Source organism: Ursus americanus, chromosome 3 (assembly GCF_024610735.1).
Source record: "Ursus americanus isolate L20-20 chromosome 3, mUrsAme1.1.p, whole genome shotgun sequence".
In the NCBI taxonomy this organism is placed as follows: Eukaryota; Metazoa; Chordata; class Mammalia; order Carnivora; family Ursidae; genus Ursus; species Ursus americanus.
The window spans coordinates 5,072,966-5,089,242 of NC_142129.1; the positions used below are offsets into that span (position 1 = coordinate 5,072,966).

Genomic DNA, 16,277 nt, shown 5'->3' on the forward strand with positions numbered 1-16,277 from the left:
GTTGTGTCCTCGCATGGCAGAAAGAGGGGACTCTCTGGGGTCCCCTCGCTAAGGGCACTGATCCCATTCATGAAGGCTCCACCCTCATGACCTAATCACCTCCCAGTGCCCCACCCCCTAGTGCCCTCACATTGGAGGTAAGGATTTCAACATATGAATTTGCAGGGGGGCAGGGCACAAACATTCAGCCCACACCATGTATATATATTTACATACATTTTACACTTTGCAGATCAGAAAGGTAAATTTAAATAAGTTTAATATTATATAAGTCGTCTAACTCACTTAACTTTTCTGGATCTAGGTTCTTGCCTCTGTAAAGTGAGAGGGTAGACCCATCTCTAAAACAATTAATGATTTATGAAATCCTAAAATGTCCTTGTCTCTTAATCTCTATGGATTGCATTTGTCAATTGACAGATGAGAAAATACTGTCACTCTTGGAGCAAAACAAACAAACACAAAAGTATTTACTTCTATTTCTACTTCAGTTAGTAAATTGTTGATTAAAGTCAGGGTTGCAAAGGCTCTATGTACTATATCATACCTCGCAGTGTTTTAAAAACATAATCTGGAAATATCACATGAACATCTGGATTTCCAGCTTTCTAGGAAAATGGAAAGATCAGGTATTATTGGTTTCCCATTCTGAAATGGAAGTAAGGACCCAGAGGTAAAGAGCAGGGACCCTCCCTGGTCCATCATAGCTCCTGTCACTTCCTGAGACTCCCCCCACCCCCAGTAAGTCCAGGGAGTTGGTGGAACTTCCAGATGGACGTGCCTAGTAAATAATGGAAATACAGACTAGGAGTTGTTGAGAAGGTTAAATTAGAAATGTGGATTGAAGAATTTACCATATAGAGGTGATAGCGGAAAATGGCTGCTCTGAATACTGTTTGAAAATAGGTTGGGTATTTGGCAAACAGTAATTTACAAAATTGTGGAACACAGACAGAGATGGGCCAATGCCAGAACCCAAGGAGTATCTACAAGTAGAGACTCAAGAAAGGCCATTTTGGGGTGCCTGGGTGGCTAAGTATCTGCCTTCGGCTCAGGTCATGATTGTGGGGTCCTGGGATCGAGTCCTGAGTCAGGCTTCCCGCTCAGTGGGGAGCCTGCTTCTCCCTCTCCCTCTGTGCTCTCTGTCTCTCAAATAAATAAATCTTAAAAAAAAAAAAAAAGAAATTTGGCCATTTTAATGTTTAACACTTGAACTTCCTTCTTTCCTCTCTCCAACCTTCCTTAATTTACTTCTCTGTCATTTTGAGGATTTGGATATGAATGTTAGGAAAAGTAGAATATAGAAAGTGGTCAGTTATACGCTTACATAATTAAATTCCCAGCTTGGACCTCTTTGGCATCTGTCCTGGGTTGGCTTTACCAAAACATTACACCACCCCTCAGAAAAACACTCTTTTCTGTAGATGCAGGATTGCCAGGTACATTGACCAGGAAAGGCTAGGACAGAAGGGATTAATTAACCTCTCAGAAAAATAGTGAAAAGAAATCTAACAGGTTCTTAGGTTTGACCCTGCAGATCAGAATTCACTTCTATTTGAGAAGACACTGGCCTGTGAGTTGTCTGTTGACTATGCAGTCAGCTCACTAGCTCCTAGCTGAATGAGCTTCTACCTGGTTCTTCTCGGCTAACTTTCCCGTTCCTGTATTGGAGGATGTGGCCAGACTGGGCTGCCATCACTTTTCCAAAGTGATTTCTTCATGGACAAACACCGTTATTAATTTTCTGGTAGGACAGTTTCTGAAGAAAGCAGGTTCTGAAGGGAGGGTGCCATCTTTGGCTAGGGAGAAGGAGCTCTACTTGCCACCTCTTCACCCTCTAAGGGGGTGGGAGGACCTTTTGGCACACTGAGGTACTAAGAGCCAACTCTGCCCGTGTGATGATTGTGAGCGAAGCAGATCATGGCTGATAAAAGACGGGTCAGTTTTGCCAAAGGCTGACCTGGGTACAGCCATGAAAAGCACCATGAAGGATGCCAGTATCTCATCCCCTTCTGTCATCCAAAGGGACATTTGTGCCCTTTCTCTGGGACCTGTCACAAAGTCAAGATTTCAGTGGTGGCCCACACTGACATAGATTTTAATCCATTTGGATTAAATTTGTTATAAGATGTGTGTCAACTGTACTTCAATAAAAAATTTTTTTGTTAAAGGATAGCTCTCATATTAAATATTTTAACAGACACACTCACAGGGAGGCAGAGGGAAACTTTTGGAGGTGATGGATACCTTGATTGTGGTGACGGGTTTGCAAGCATATGCACATGTCCAAACTCAAATTATAAGCATTAAATATATAAAATTTTGTACATCAACTATACCTCCTTAAACCGGTTTTAATTGCTATGAGATTTTAAAACTCTCTTATCTTGTCTCACCATCCCAAACCCCACTTGAGAGAAGCATGTAGGGCAGGCACTGGTATAGTCTCACCTTACTGGGAGACAGTGTGGAAAGCGGTGATTAGCCAAGCACATACAACTGGTTATAGGAAAATCCAAATTGGAGAATGAGTTTTCTAGATCCAAGCTCTGAACCCTTTTCACAGTGAAATTGTCATACACTCTGCTTGTTTACCGTCATCAACTATTAACAAGTGGGACCTGTGACCAGACTTTGAGCAGATTCTCTTTTCCATCCAGTTTGAGCCTGTTTTTAATGAGAGAGAACCAATTCAAATGTAGAATTTGGACCAAATCATGCTGATATTGCCTTGGTTTACTGAAGTAATAGGTTAATTGCCTAACCTACGTAACAAATACTTGCTACATCTTAAAAAAAATTTTTTTTTATCCATTTATTTTAGAGGGAGAGAGAGCACGAGCTAGGGGGGTTGTAGAGAGAGAGGGAGACAAGCAGACTCTGCTGAGTGCGGAGCCCAACGTGGGGCTCAATCCCAGGACCCTGAGATCATGACCTGAGCCAAAACCAGGAGTCGGATGCTTAACTGACTGAGCCACCCAGGCGCCCCTAAAGGTGCCCGCTGTGACACAGAGAGAGAGGGAACTTATTGTAGCCTGGGGGGAACTGGGTGTCATGTCTTCAGAAATAAGGTAATGAGAGGTCATAAAGACCTGGAGGATGAAAAGGAGACAGCTGTGTAGACAGGTCTTTGGAACCAGTCAGCTTGGGCTCCCATACCATACACTGGGTGGCCTAAACACCAGCCATTTCCTCACATCGGTGGAGTTTGGGGAGTCCAAGACAGAGGTGCCAGCTGATTAGGTGTCAGGTGACGGCTGACTTCCTGGCTTTCAGGAGGCTGCCATCTTGCTGTGTTCTCACATGGGGGGGGGCGGGGGGAGCAAACTCTCTGGTGTCTCTTATAAAGGACACTAATTCTACAGGATCAGGGCTCTGCCCGATGGCCTCATTCAACTTTATTTACACCCCAAAGGCCCCAGTTCCAGACAGTCTCATTGGAAGTTAGGGCTTCAACCTATGAATTTGGGGAGGGAGGTACATAATTCAGTCCATAGCATCCTTTAATCTTTCTGTGCCTCAAGCCTTGCCCAAAATATAATTCCCATGAAGCCAAAGTAAAGCAGTGCAGTGGGAAAGAAAGTCAAAGTTGACTCAATGTCATTTGTTCATGCTGATTGATTTCCTTTGTGTTTATACTAACCAATATGGATGCCAAGCGGTTTTTTTATTTTTAAAGGTTTGCTTTAGTCCAACTAAGCAATTTAATATTGAAACAAGGAAAAGATTGTTGCTTGCACATGCAGGTTTTTTTCTACTGAAGCAAAATATGATGATATTATTTATTCATCATATGTACACTCCCCTTTTCCAAAAGGGACTGGAGCCTGTTACAAAATGAAATAGAGTTCTCTGGCTCACATTCAGAATTCTCCTACTGCAGAAAAAGCAGAGGCAGGTTGAGATTTGTGTTGTTGTTGTTTGCTATCACTATACTTGTCCTCATTTTTTATTTCACCTTCCCAAGACTACTCCATCTTCCATAGAGGCAATGCAAGAAATGTCGTAGGATGCGCACCGTTCTTTACCTTCGGGCATATGGACATCGGTTCTTCAAATGCAGTTGTTGGCTGGTGATATAAATTTACTTTAATAGATTCCCCCACGCCGGCATGATGTAATTCACATAATCTAAATAAAAGAGAGTAGCAAAAAGCTCACTTAGGGTATTCAACAGATCTGCTATTCTCTTCACCTTCTTCAGTTCTAATAATGCTTTAGGTAAATTTTCATGACACTGCTGGAAAAAGATCTATCTAGAGGTAAGCCTTAAGATGGTTTTCTTCAGGGGCGCCTGGGTGGCTCGGTCACTTAAGTGTCTGCCTTACCTCAGGTCATGATCCCAGGGTCTTGGGGTCGAGTCCTGCATCAGGCTCCTTGCACAGCGTAGAGTTTGCTTTTCCCTCTGCCTGCCACTCCTCCTACTTGTGCCCTCTCTCTCTCTGACCAATAAATAATTTAAAGATCTCAAAAAAAAAAAAAAAAAGATGGTTCTCTTCAATCATGCAAAATGTAAATAGAGCCAATTGGCCAAAAGTTTCTGGAAACATAGCTAACTACACTTTTACCAGTTCTACTGTACCGTCTTGAAAGCTGTCTGTCCAGTCACAGCGCATCTCTCACAAGTACCCCGGCAACTGAAATGTCTATCCCAAGTGTCTTGATCAATATTCTTTTTTTTTTTTTTAAGATTTATTTATTTTAGAGAGAGCGAATTCACAGGGTGGGGGTAGGGGTAGAGGGAGAGAGAGAAATAACCTCAAGCAGATTCCCTGCTGAGTGTGAAGCCTGATGCAGGGCTCAATCTCATGACCCTGAGATCACAACCTGAGCCAAAACCAAGAGTCAGACACTTAACTGACTGCACCACCCAGGCAACCCTTGATTAATATTCTTACACTCAAAGAACCACCTTCTCCAGCCAGTTCCTCACCTTCTGTTATGGGCTGCATCCTCAAAATTCATGTTGAAGTCCTAACCCTCAGAGCCTCGGAATGTGACTAAATTTGGATTTAGAGTCTTTAAAGAACTAATTAAGTTAAAATGAGGTCATTAGGGTGGATCCTAATCCAATATGATTGGTATCCTTAGAAGAAAAGATCAGGACAGAGAGATAGAGCAGAGACCATGTGAGGACACAGCAAAAAGACAACCATCACAAGCCAAAGAGAGAGGCTCCAGAAGAAGCCAACCCCATACACACCCTGATCCCAGACCTCCAGCCACTGGAATTTTGAGAAAATAAATTTTTGTTGTTTAAGCCGCTCAATCTGTGGTACTTTGTTTTGGCAGCCCTAGGAAACTAATACACCTTCTTAGATGCCCTGGATCATATACTTCTCCTTCCTCAATGCACAGGGGGAACTGCTACACTCTAAGTGTGGCGGGAGGGGAAATGATATGTGCCATACTTCTCCGCTCAATGCGGTATCACAGATGTGGCATCAGCATGACAGGTACTGTGCGTTACTTTTCTAGCACTGGGATTTGGCTCTGCTCAGCCATCTGTCCTTTCTTGCTCAGTCCCCTTGAGATACTTGAAAAACATTTTTGAAATCTGGAGATGGTAACATCTGTAGCTAGAGGATAATTTTTTCATTTCTTTCACAGAACTAAAACTCAGTATGTACATTCTCAGCTTGATTTTTAGTTTTTCCCCCGGTTCTTAATTATTTTATCTTCTTTTGATTATATAAGTACTTTATGATCACTAGAGCATTTTTGGAAATCCAGAACCACCACGATTTTGCCATATTTTCTTCTAGCCTTTTAAATATATTCATATAATACTTTAACCAATTAAAAACTAAAGCAATATTTTAACTCCTAAATATGTTTATACATAAATATATATATATTGCTTTTTCTTCATCTAATATGATATTGAACCACCTTTTTTTTTTTTTTAAGATTTCGTTTATTTGACAGAGAGAGAGAAATACAAGCAGGGGGAGCAGCAAAGACAGATGGAGAGGAAGAAGAAGGGTAGCTTAGTCAGTTGAGGTGTCTGACTCTTGGTTTTGGCTCAGGCCGTGATCTGGGGGATGGGAGATCAAGCCCCTCATTGAGCTCTGCACTCAGTGCTCAGTGGGGAGTCTGCTTGAGAGTCTCTCCCTCTCCTTCTGCCCCTCCCCCACCCACATGGTCACACACATGAGCTCTCTCTCTGTCAAATAAATCTAAAAAAAAAAAAAAAAAAAAATCTTCTCAGGGACACCTGGGTGGCTCAGTCAGTTAAGCGTCTGCCTTTGGCTCAGGTCATGATCCCAGGGTCCTGAGATCAAGTCCCACATCGGGCTCACTGCTCAGCAGGGACTTTGCTTCTCCCTTTCCCTCTGCCACTCCCCCTGCTTGTGTGCTCTCTCTCTCTCTCTCTGATAAATAAATAAAATCTTAAAAAAAAACCCCATAAACATTCTATCATATGAAGGTACACATTTTATTTAAACTTCCCTCATAGATGTATCTGGACTCCACCAGATGTAACCACAGAGTTGGTCAACTTCACACTCCCATCTGGACACAAACTTGGAAACTTCTAGCGTGCAGCTGTTCTCACTGGGCTTTGTTGTTGAGTTGAATGATGATGCTGATGGGGAGGAGAGGATGGGAGGACAGGAGGTGGCTGTCTCTGCATCCATCTCCATTTCCCTGTCCTTAGTGCTATGGATCTTACTCCTCTCTCTCTTTCGTCTCTTCTTCCTATTTGTTGCCTCAGTCTTAGCTGATTCTCTCTATTCTCCGCCCAAGAATATTTCTTGCTGAGATGAGAAGTCTGATGCCAGTAGGAAAAGACACAAAGACTGTGACAGGAAGAGGCCTAAGAGAGGAGAAGCTTGGGGTACAGTCAGGGAAAGGCCACAAAGAAAAAACATCCAGACACTCAGAACGAGTAAAGGCCAAAGGTCAGTGCCATCCTAAGGTACAGCAAATTATAGCACTCACCTCATGTCTGAGTTTTAGAGAGCTCAAGGTAGTTGCAAGAAGAAAAGGAAAGTGGGGTAGTAGCAAATTGGAAAGTAAAATATAACAACGGGACAGTTCAGATAAGGCACTTGGAACAATGTCCAGCACACAGTTATTGCTCAATAATGTCAAGACATTGTTGTCATCATCATCACTGTTATTCTGTACCCCTTTGGGGAATCCCTTCTTCTTGCACAATCTTTCACAGTTGACTACTATTCCTAGGTTCCGTTAGCTAAGATTTCCAGTGATACTCCCTTGAATCAAGGCAGTGCCTTTCCAAGCGGAAAGCACAGCAGAAAACCATTATTTTCCTTTTTTAAAACACTTTTTTTCTCTTTGATACACCCTCACCTATCTTGTGCCAAGGGACTGATAAGAGAAATAATGGGATCCATCCAGTTGTCAGCTATAATTCCAGTACCGTCCATTTCTGAGCTCATCGTATTTACTTAGAAACTTAGGATCATCTCTTCTTCCTAAGCCTAACTTCTCTCTGTGATGCAGTCTTTCACAATTCGATAGAACCTGGAGCAGGTATCCCAAACACAGATTCCTCCAGTGGTCAGTGGGCTGAAAAGAAATGATTGCACTGAGCCCAGTGTATAGCGTTACACCCTGTCTAAAGGGGGGAGCAGCTAGTCAGCCATAGCAGTACGCAACCAGGCAAGAAAGGAGCCATGTCTGTCCGTTTTCAAGAGAAGCTACAATTCTGTATTTTTATCTGAAGTCTCCCATTTTTGAAATCTTGGAAACTAATTTAAAAATTTCTAAACATTGTGAGAGGCGAACACATCTGCAGACCACTGGTTTGCAACCTCTGACTCAAGGCATATTTATTTCCCATTCACAGAATCTTTTACCCATTTTGGTCCCAGCTGAATTTCCAATTACATAGCCCAGGCTGAGCTGCCACGATGATGTCTTTATTCTTGGGTAAAGCCACCCACCCTACTCCCAAAAAGAAGTAAAGAGGTTGCCTGCTCTTTTCTTCTAGTCCAGGAAATGCAATACCCTCTGAGAAATAAAATTGTACCAAGACATTTTGGTAGAGAATTAGAAAAATCCTCCTGTAAGGAATTATACATGAAGTGTTTAGGCAAAACAGTAACTCCATTTATAAAGCTAATTAATTTCCCAAATCTATTCCAAAAGAATTTGCTAGCAAGGGCTACAACAAAAGAAATAATTAAGGCTGAATGTTCTAATTTTCATATTTGAAGAGAGAAATGGAAGGAGCTTTTTTATGAAATCAGAAGTTAAAAAAAAAAGATGTGAAACATCATCTCAAAACACTCATTTTAAGAAACAGTTTTAAACCCTTTGTTAAAGGAGTGAAAATAGACCCCAAAGTAGCAAGACGATAGTTTTAGTATTGCACTTTGTTTAAATTTTAAAATCTCCATTTTTACTTATTAATGTAATATAATATATATAATGGCTAAATTCCAGCATGCAATTTTTGTGTAAAGATATGCAATTCAATCTTATGTTTTGAGTGTAGACTTTCTGTTATTAATAATCTTGTGGTTTATTTGTTGAAGAAAAACACTTGTGGTTTTACTGTCTTTTTAGTATTAATTAGCATTAAAAGGATAACAGAAAGAAAACATCTTTCAGTGGGAATTGATAACAAAACTTTTGCAGTAAGAAAAGATACTACTTTTTTTTTTACCTCCCCAACAAGGGCTAAGAGCTTTTAACACTGTTGGGTTGCCAACTAGTCAAAATAGAGAACTACTCAATTTGGAAAATTAGCTGGCAGTAAGAAATTCGCTACAACGAAACATATAAAAGGTCTTTTGTTGCTTTGTTCGATTTTAATTTATATAAAAAGGTTGGACATCTATCCCAACCTTTTATTGATAATACTATATTATAGAGTAATAAATATGGTAGTTCAAGTATTATAATCCTATGGCTAATTTATGAGTAAGCTCTTGTTTATGTTGAATTTAAAGAACATTTTACTTTATCCAGTTTTTTCTTGATGACCATGATTCTTGTAAATGTAAAAAAATGATATCTGTATACTGTATACATAGATGATATAGTATATTGTTTTCTTCTCTCAACGGTAGCTAAAATGCGTGTAATTAAAAGCTAGACTTTAAAAGGAAATAAAATTATTTTACTGATGAAATATGCATTTGGTAAAGTAATAAAAATGTTTGAGCACAATGCTTTCCATATAGACACATGCAAACATTTAAGCAGAATGCTTGCATATATTTAAGAAATCCTGTATTTGTTTAAAGAAATACGTGAATGAAAATGAAATGTTATTTGTTCCATTTCACTGTAGTGTTGCAAAGAAACACTTCAAATAATTACTATGTCAATAATTTAAATTTTGCATTCAAATTATCGTTTTTAACCTACATTTTACCCTTAGGTTTTATGCAGTTTGGGAGTAGAGGAGTTGGGTCATTGTTACTTAAAACAATGCATCACCTAGTTCTGGGGGGAAATTAACATAATTTGAATGGCCAAGGCGTAAAAATTAAACAAAGCATTATATTTACTGTCCATTCAATGCAAAAGTTCCAAGCAAATCTGCATTGAGAAATAATGAAGAACAGAATCGAGCCATTAACATAAGTATTGCTAATTAGAGACTGCATCAACATCCATTTTGAAGACCCTAAAAAAGCGGATACAGCTCTATTAAGGATCCATATTGAAAAGAAATGGACGTATGGTCTAAGCAGAAGTGCAAGGGCATAAATCCCACATGGTGATGTTGGAGCAAATTTATAATCCCCGGGACTTGTATAGTGCTGACTTCTAATTGAGGCTTTTATTTCATTTCATTCGCCTGGAAACAATTCGAGAACTACGTGTCCGAGCTCAAGCAGGGAGAAGTGTCTGAATGACGCCAAGGGCCGGACAGACGGGACGGCTTCCCCCTTCCACCCGCTACACCAAGAGACACAAAGCACCGCCCCCCGCCACCTCGGACCCGCCCGCCGCCGGCCGCCTGCTCTCTCCCTCGCGGGGGCAGGTGACCCCGCTGCGGCGGGGCGGCGGGGGCGGGGCGGGTCTGCTCCGCGCACCTCGCCGCGGGGCTCGGCTCGGGCCGCGTCCTCCCGCCCACCCCCGCCTCGACGGCCGCGGCTACCGACACGCGGGATCCCTCCGCCCGCGGCTCCTTCCGCGCCAAGTAGTGCGCCGGTTGCCGGCTTCCGCAAACGCGGGCCTCCCGGGACCGCGCCACTGTCCCCAGCGAGCGAGCAGACGCGTGGGGAGTTCTCAACTTTGGAGGGCCGCTCGGGCGGGCCCTGTTTTCAACTGGGGAGACGCGGCTGGCCCGGCTGGCTCAAGCAGAGCCCGGGCGGAGGAGAGCCTGGGAGCAGTAGGAGAACGAGCGGCCGCCGCAGGGCCGGGGAGGCAGGTGTCCCGGCGCCCGCCCCGCCCCCATCGCCAGCAGGAAGAGGAAGCAGCCGGGCCGGGCCCGCGGGCCACCCGCCGGGCCTCGCTGGGCGGGGGCGCCCTGGCTCGGGGAGGCGCGTGACCTAGTTCGCCCCAAAGTGGATTTGACAGGTTGTCAGTCCGGCTCCCCGCCCCCACCGCCTTCCGGGTCCCTCTCCCCAGGCGCCGGCCCGGACGGCCGCCCGCGTCCCCGGCTCAGCCTCTCATTGGCCCTTCCGCTGCTTGGCGCCCCGCCCCTGCCTCAGCTCGTGTTCCCATTGGCCTCGAGCCTTCCAACGCCCCGCCCTAGCGTCTACTTCAACCCCCATTGGCCTTGAGCAGCCCGGCGCCCCGCCCCTATCTCTGTCAACCCCCCCATTGGCCTCAAGCCTCCCGGCGCCCCGCCCCCGCCTCTCCTCGCCCACCCCCCCCAACGTTGGCCTGGAGCCGCCGGGCGTCCCGCCCCATCCCGGCTCGCCCTCCCATTGGCTTCCCGCCCGGCGCCCCACCCCCTTTCCGCGGCCCCTCCTGAGGAGCCAGCCCCGGCTAGCAGCTCGCCGCGACGTCTGTGCGGGGTCCTCCGTGGCCGGCCTCCGTCGTCCTCCGAGTCCTGCTCCGGTCCCTCTCCTCTTCTCCACTCCCAGCATTCTCTGCCTCCCTTCCGGCTCCCCGGGAGCCGAGCCCCGCGGCGCGCCCGCTCCGCTGCTCCGCCTACCCCTGGGGCTCAACGTCCTGTGCTGCCCGCTCGCTCTCCTCCTTCCCCTTTCCACCTCTTGGCGTCACTTCGCTGCTCCTTTCTCCCCGAATAGGAGGCCGACGACGCCTTCCCCAGGTTTCCTCCCGGTGTCCATCTGTCGGGTCTTCAGCACTGGTCCCTTTCCACGCCCCACTCCTCAATTCCGCCCCCTCCCTCCCAGCCCCGCCCCCCGCCCGCGAACTCAGCCCGGGGGGACCGACCGCCCGGCGCGGCGGGCGGAGGGCTGGCGCAGACGCGATGCTTGTCAGTATTAAGGTGGCATTGCTTTGAGTTTCTGAAACGGAAAATGAGCTGAACTCCCAGATCCACCCAGACCTAGGATGGAGATTATAAAGGCCCGAGTGAGACTGCAGTGACAACGTTGATTATCCCGACAATTTAATACGTTTTTCCTCGGGGGGGGGAGGGTATTCACGTCGATTGTTCATGCAGTATTCTGCTAACAATTTAAATTTTGTGTTCCTTCTAAAATTTGTGGTAGTTTTAAGTGGCCGCTTTTGACTCTAAGGATAAATTGAGAATTTATTGAGAATGCTGAGATTTGGAGCTAATCCCCAGACAAGTCTTCTGGCTTCAAACCCTTGATTATTCAAATGGGGAAACTCAAGTAGCTTTCCCAAGGCCATTGAAGTGGGAGATCTCAAACTTCAACCCAGGTCAGACACCAGGCTCATTAATATAGGTGGAAGAGTGGTAGACTGGTATTTCCAGCTGCATTGGCACTATACAAAGCCCCCACCATGTCCTCCAAGGCCCTTCCCTATAGGATCCTGGCTGCCTCTCCAGCTTGAGCTGGCTATACTCCAGGAACACTGACCACCTTTCTGCCAAACACTTTTTGCCACAGGGCCTTTGCACTTGCTGTTTTCCTTGACTTGTCTAGATCAGCTTTTCCTCAGACTGATATAGCTTAGCTCATGTGTCACTCTAAGCAGGCATTTCTGACAGAGGATCTAAAAGTATGGCCTCTCCCACCAGACCATATCACCCTGTTATTTCCTTCAGAGCATGACTATAGTTTGAAATCATGTTTATTTGCTTGTTATGGTCTGTTCTCCTTCACCTGCCCTCCACCATTAGGATGTGAACACATCTCTAGGACATAAGGTAGGTACTTAAATCCTTGATGAATAAATGAATGGTATTTTTTCTGTAATCAAATGGACTAACCAAACTGTCCATGTCTGATTCTGCCAAAATTGTGTAGACAATACCTGTAAGTAAGAGTTGGAAAAATAGCTATTCTGTTTGTAAATGTTTTGTTTCTTTAATTTGTGTGCTTCATTTCTGGCTATTTTTTGACAGGGAGAGTGAGAAACAAGGCCTTTTGCCCATCTCTTTTCCAGCTGTTCATAGCATGTCCTTACTGCCTTGCCCTCACCCTGACCCCAGGTAGGCAGATACTTGGCAGGCAACGCCTTCTTCCTTTGGGGCAGTCTCAGAGGCTCTTTGCTTGACAGAAGGTTGGGGTGGGGGAAGGGAAAGATTTCTGGTGCAGTGTTATCACCACGCTCAGCTGGAGCCCTGTCATCTTTCTGTCTTAGGCAGGAAAGCAGAATAGAAGGAAGCCCCTTCTAGTTTCCCCTTCCTCCCCTTCAGATGTACTTCTTTGGTCTGTTCAGCAGCTACAACTCTGATTTTTCTCAAGAGTCTTTGCACTGGGGTGCATTCTGTACTTGCTGAGGCCAGGGGAACCCTGGGTCCATTGGTGGAGAGTTGAAATCTAATCCTCACCTCCCCAAACAGGCAGTGCGAGCCTGGCAAAGGCTAGTAACTCTCTGGGTCTCCATGACCTCATCTGTCTTTGCCTGTGTTTATTGTTCAGTTTTAGGGATATAGACATCTCATAGATTTTAGCTGCTAAAAACTACTGGACCAAACAAGAATCCTGTGGCTTCCCCTTGGGGCCATAGAGAGGCTGCCAGAAGCAATAAAGACAATGCTTCCTGATTTATATCCGGCAGGAGAGAGTACACCTGCACCCAGGCCAGAATCCTCCAGTTCACCCTGGTTGGACCCTTTGGGCCTGGGCCCAGCCCTAGACCAGTGACTGTCACCTGGAGAACAGAAAATGTTGATCAGGTTAAACCAACAGCAGCATATTCTTAGAGCAGCGGCGGTGTTGGCTCCTGATAAGTGTGTGTGGAACTGAAATCTAAATACTTCTAGACGAGTAGGCGGAGGATGGATGATGAGCAGGTATTCGTCAGTGCCCCTGTAAGTCATTGGCACAGGGCACGGCAGGTGGGGACAGCTAATCCATGTTAGCAGGTCCTGTTGTCAGTGAAGAGAACATGGTGTGGGAGAATTAGCCTGGCACCAAAAGGTCTTCATCTCATATCCCTAACCTACTACTAACCACTAGCTTTGCAATTTCAGACAAATTGTGAAAATAATACCATTTTCGAAGTCGAAGAGGACTCAGAGGTCATAGGATTCAAGTCTTCACTGGACAGACTTGGAAATTGACACCCACAGAGGTTAGTTTGTGTCTCAGTTTCTTCCTTGGTGAAGTGGGCTGATGACACTAGTCCTATCTACAGTCACAGTTACCACGCGGCTCAAATGAGATAATGTTTACTAGGAAAGGTTTGAGAAAGTAACAGAAATGCTATTCTTATGCAAGCCATTTGTTTTAATTATTATTCATTTAGTAATAAAGCCTTACTAAAAGGAGAAAGGTCTTCAGGATAAGCTTCGTTGACTCCTGGAAATGAATAATAACACACAGGAAAAGAGGAAGGGGGGTCGGTGCGTGCGCTCATACCCGCACACACACACACACACACGCTTGTTTGGTAGTTGGAAAGGTGTCAGGCTACAGTTCAGGTGGGACCTGAGCTATGCCAATTAGGGAGTGGTGTGGGGAGCGGCTCTTAGGTGGAGGTAGGGTGTGGTAGCTGGTTATAAATTGAAGTTCTCTCATTTTGAGCGACTTTTGAGAGAGGAGAGTCACTCACTTGGAAGGACAAATCTAGTGCAAGGAGGAGGCAATCTGTCTCAGAGTAATCTTGTATTTATGTCTTACTATCCTGTGTTACTTCAGGTCCTCTGCAAAGTAGATGCCAAGACAGGATTGTCATGCAAGAGATTTATAGGAGGAAATATCTATGGGGAAAGAAAGGGGAGAGGTTTGGGGAAGACAGAGAGATCTGAGCCCTGGGAAGGGAAGGCAGAGGGGCCAGAGTGGGTAGGAATGTCCCTGACTGCAGTGTAACTCAGAGATGGCTTTGGCCAAGCTGATGAGTGCTGGAGCCCGTGTTCCCTTCCCAGGGTTGTGGTGCTGGGTTCAGAGCCGGAAGCTGAGGGGTTCCGCCAGTTACCCTCCTTGCAGCAGGAGATCTAAGCGGTATTTTTACAGTCCCATTCTAGCCAAGTTTGCCTGTTTGAGATGCCTTGCCTATTGACCAAATTGAAATCTTGTTTCTGGGTAGTTCTGGGTTTTGTTTTGTTTTTTTTTAATTTATGTTTAAGTAATCTCTATACCCAATGTGGGGTTTGAACTTAAAACCCCAAGATCAAGAGTTACATGCTCTGCTGACTGATCCAGCCAGGTGCCCCTGGGTTGTTTTTAATACAGGGTTGGTACTTTATACATGTTCATATTGCAATAGTAAATCCAACTGTGCCCCACTGTAACTTGAAATATAGTTAATTTACTTCCAGAACCCTCCAATCTCTACTATGCAGAAAGAGAGAAATGTTTAACTAGTGGCACTTCTAGAAACCCATTATTGGGGTGAGTCCAAAATAAAAATTTGTAAGGGTTCAGTAGGTAAAAGAAAAGGGAAAACTTCATGAAAGCAAAAAAGCTGAAGAGAGCTGGGGGGGATGAAAGAAGAGAAATTGAATTTATGAAAAGGGAATCCAGATCTTGCGGACAAAATAGGGGATTATCTTCCTGAAATGGCCAGGAAAAAAACCAACATAGCCAAGACGTAAAAGGAAGAGACTAAGCAAGCATTCCAAGGAGCCACAGCCGGACAGCGGGGCCAAGATGGCGGTGAGCCACTACCGGCATCTTCTTCTGCTCTGTGAGGAACTGCGCGTGCGCGAGCCCTTCGGGCTGGATTGACAGTGGCTGCGGGAGCTCGGGGGCCCTTCCAGAGGGTGAGGACACCTGGGCGACAGGGCCTCAGGCCCGGGAGCCTACTCTCACACACACAAGCACCCTCACCTGGAGACTCCTGCTTCTGTGGCCTGTCCGTGGGACATGAGGAGCTGATCCTCTCCACAGTCACCTCCCGATCATTTAAGGAGATGAGTAAAGGCTTGTGCAAGAAGCAGCAGGGGAAGCGGGAGGCCTGAGTGGGGCCTCATCCCGCACACTCACCTGAGCCTGGGGTCTTGTAGGTGGCCTTGTAAGTGAAGCTCCCCTGATTGCCTCATTAAAAAAAAAAAAAAAAAAAAAAAAAGCAGCAGCCATAGAATAAAAGGCAAAGAGGATTACTCACTGTAATGAGACCAAGAGAAGTTGATGGAAAAAGTAGAAACCACAGACATCGACCTAAAGAAATGAGTAGAAAGTAGATGAAATGAACCAGTGGAGAAAAAAACAGAAAATAAGGGGGGAGGAAAGCAGTTCTACCTAATGAATTTGTAATATAATAGAAAATGGAATAAGCTGTAACAAAAAGAAAACTGAGAATATTTTCTCTGATTAAATATTTTTTACATTAATATTTCTATATTTTAAATCATTAACAATATTCTCATTCTCTACTACACAGTGCTGGGGCGCCTGGGTGGTTCAGTTGGTTAACCGTGGATGGCTTGGTTTCAGCTCAGGTCAGGATCTAGGATCTTGGGTCTGGGATCAAACTCTGGGTGGGGCTCTGTGCTTAGTGTGGAGTCTGCTTCAGATTCTCTCTCCCTCTCCCTCCTGCTCAGTCTCTCTCTCAAAAAAAAAAAAATAGAAATACAGCAACAACTACATAGTCCCTGTCATATCATAGGACAAAATAAAAAATGTATGCAAAAAATCAGAAAGCTTAACTTGAGACGGCAGCTTGAACATCCCAGTCTCTATGGGTGGTACCTTTATGCTGTGATGCTGGACATCTGAATCAAGACTTTAAATTTCTTTTTTGAGGGGCTCCTGGGTGGCACAGCAGTTAAGCATCTGCCTTCGGCTCAGGGCGTG

General features: G+C 45.0%; 1 long non-coding RNA gene across 1 annotated transcript; it reads left to right on the forward strand.

Moving 5' to 3' along the window:
- Positions 1 to 10,890: 10,890 nt before the first annotated feature.
- LOC123788752 (uncharacterized) lies at positions 10,891 to 16,053 on the forward strand. The gene is made up of 3 exons (XR_006778572.2): positions 10,891 to 12,241; positions 12,440 to 12,526; positions 13,514 to 16,053. It is a non-coding gene; the product is annotated as an uncharacterized LOC123788752 (long non-coding RNA).
- Positions 16,054 to 16,277: the final 224 nt, after the last annotated feature.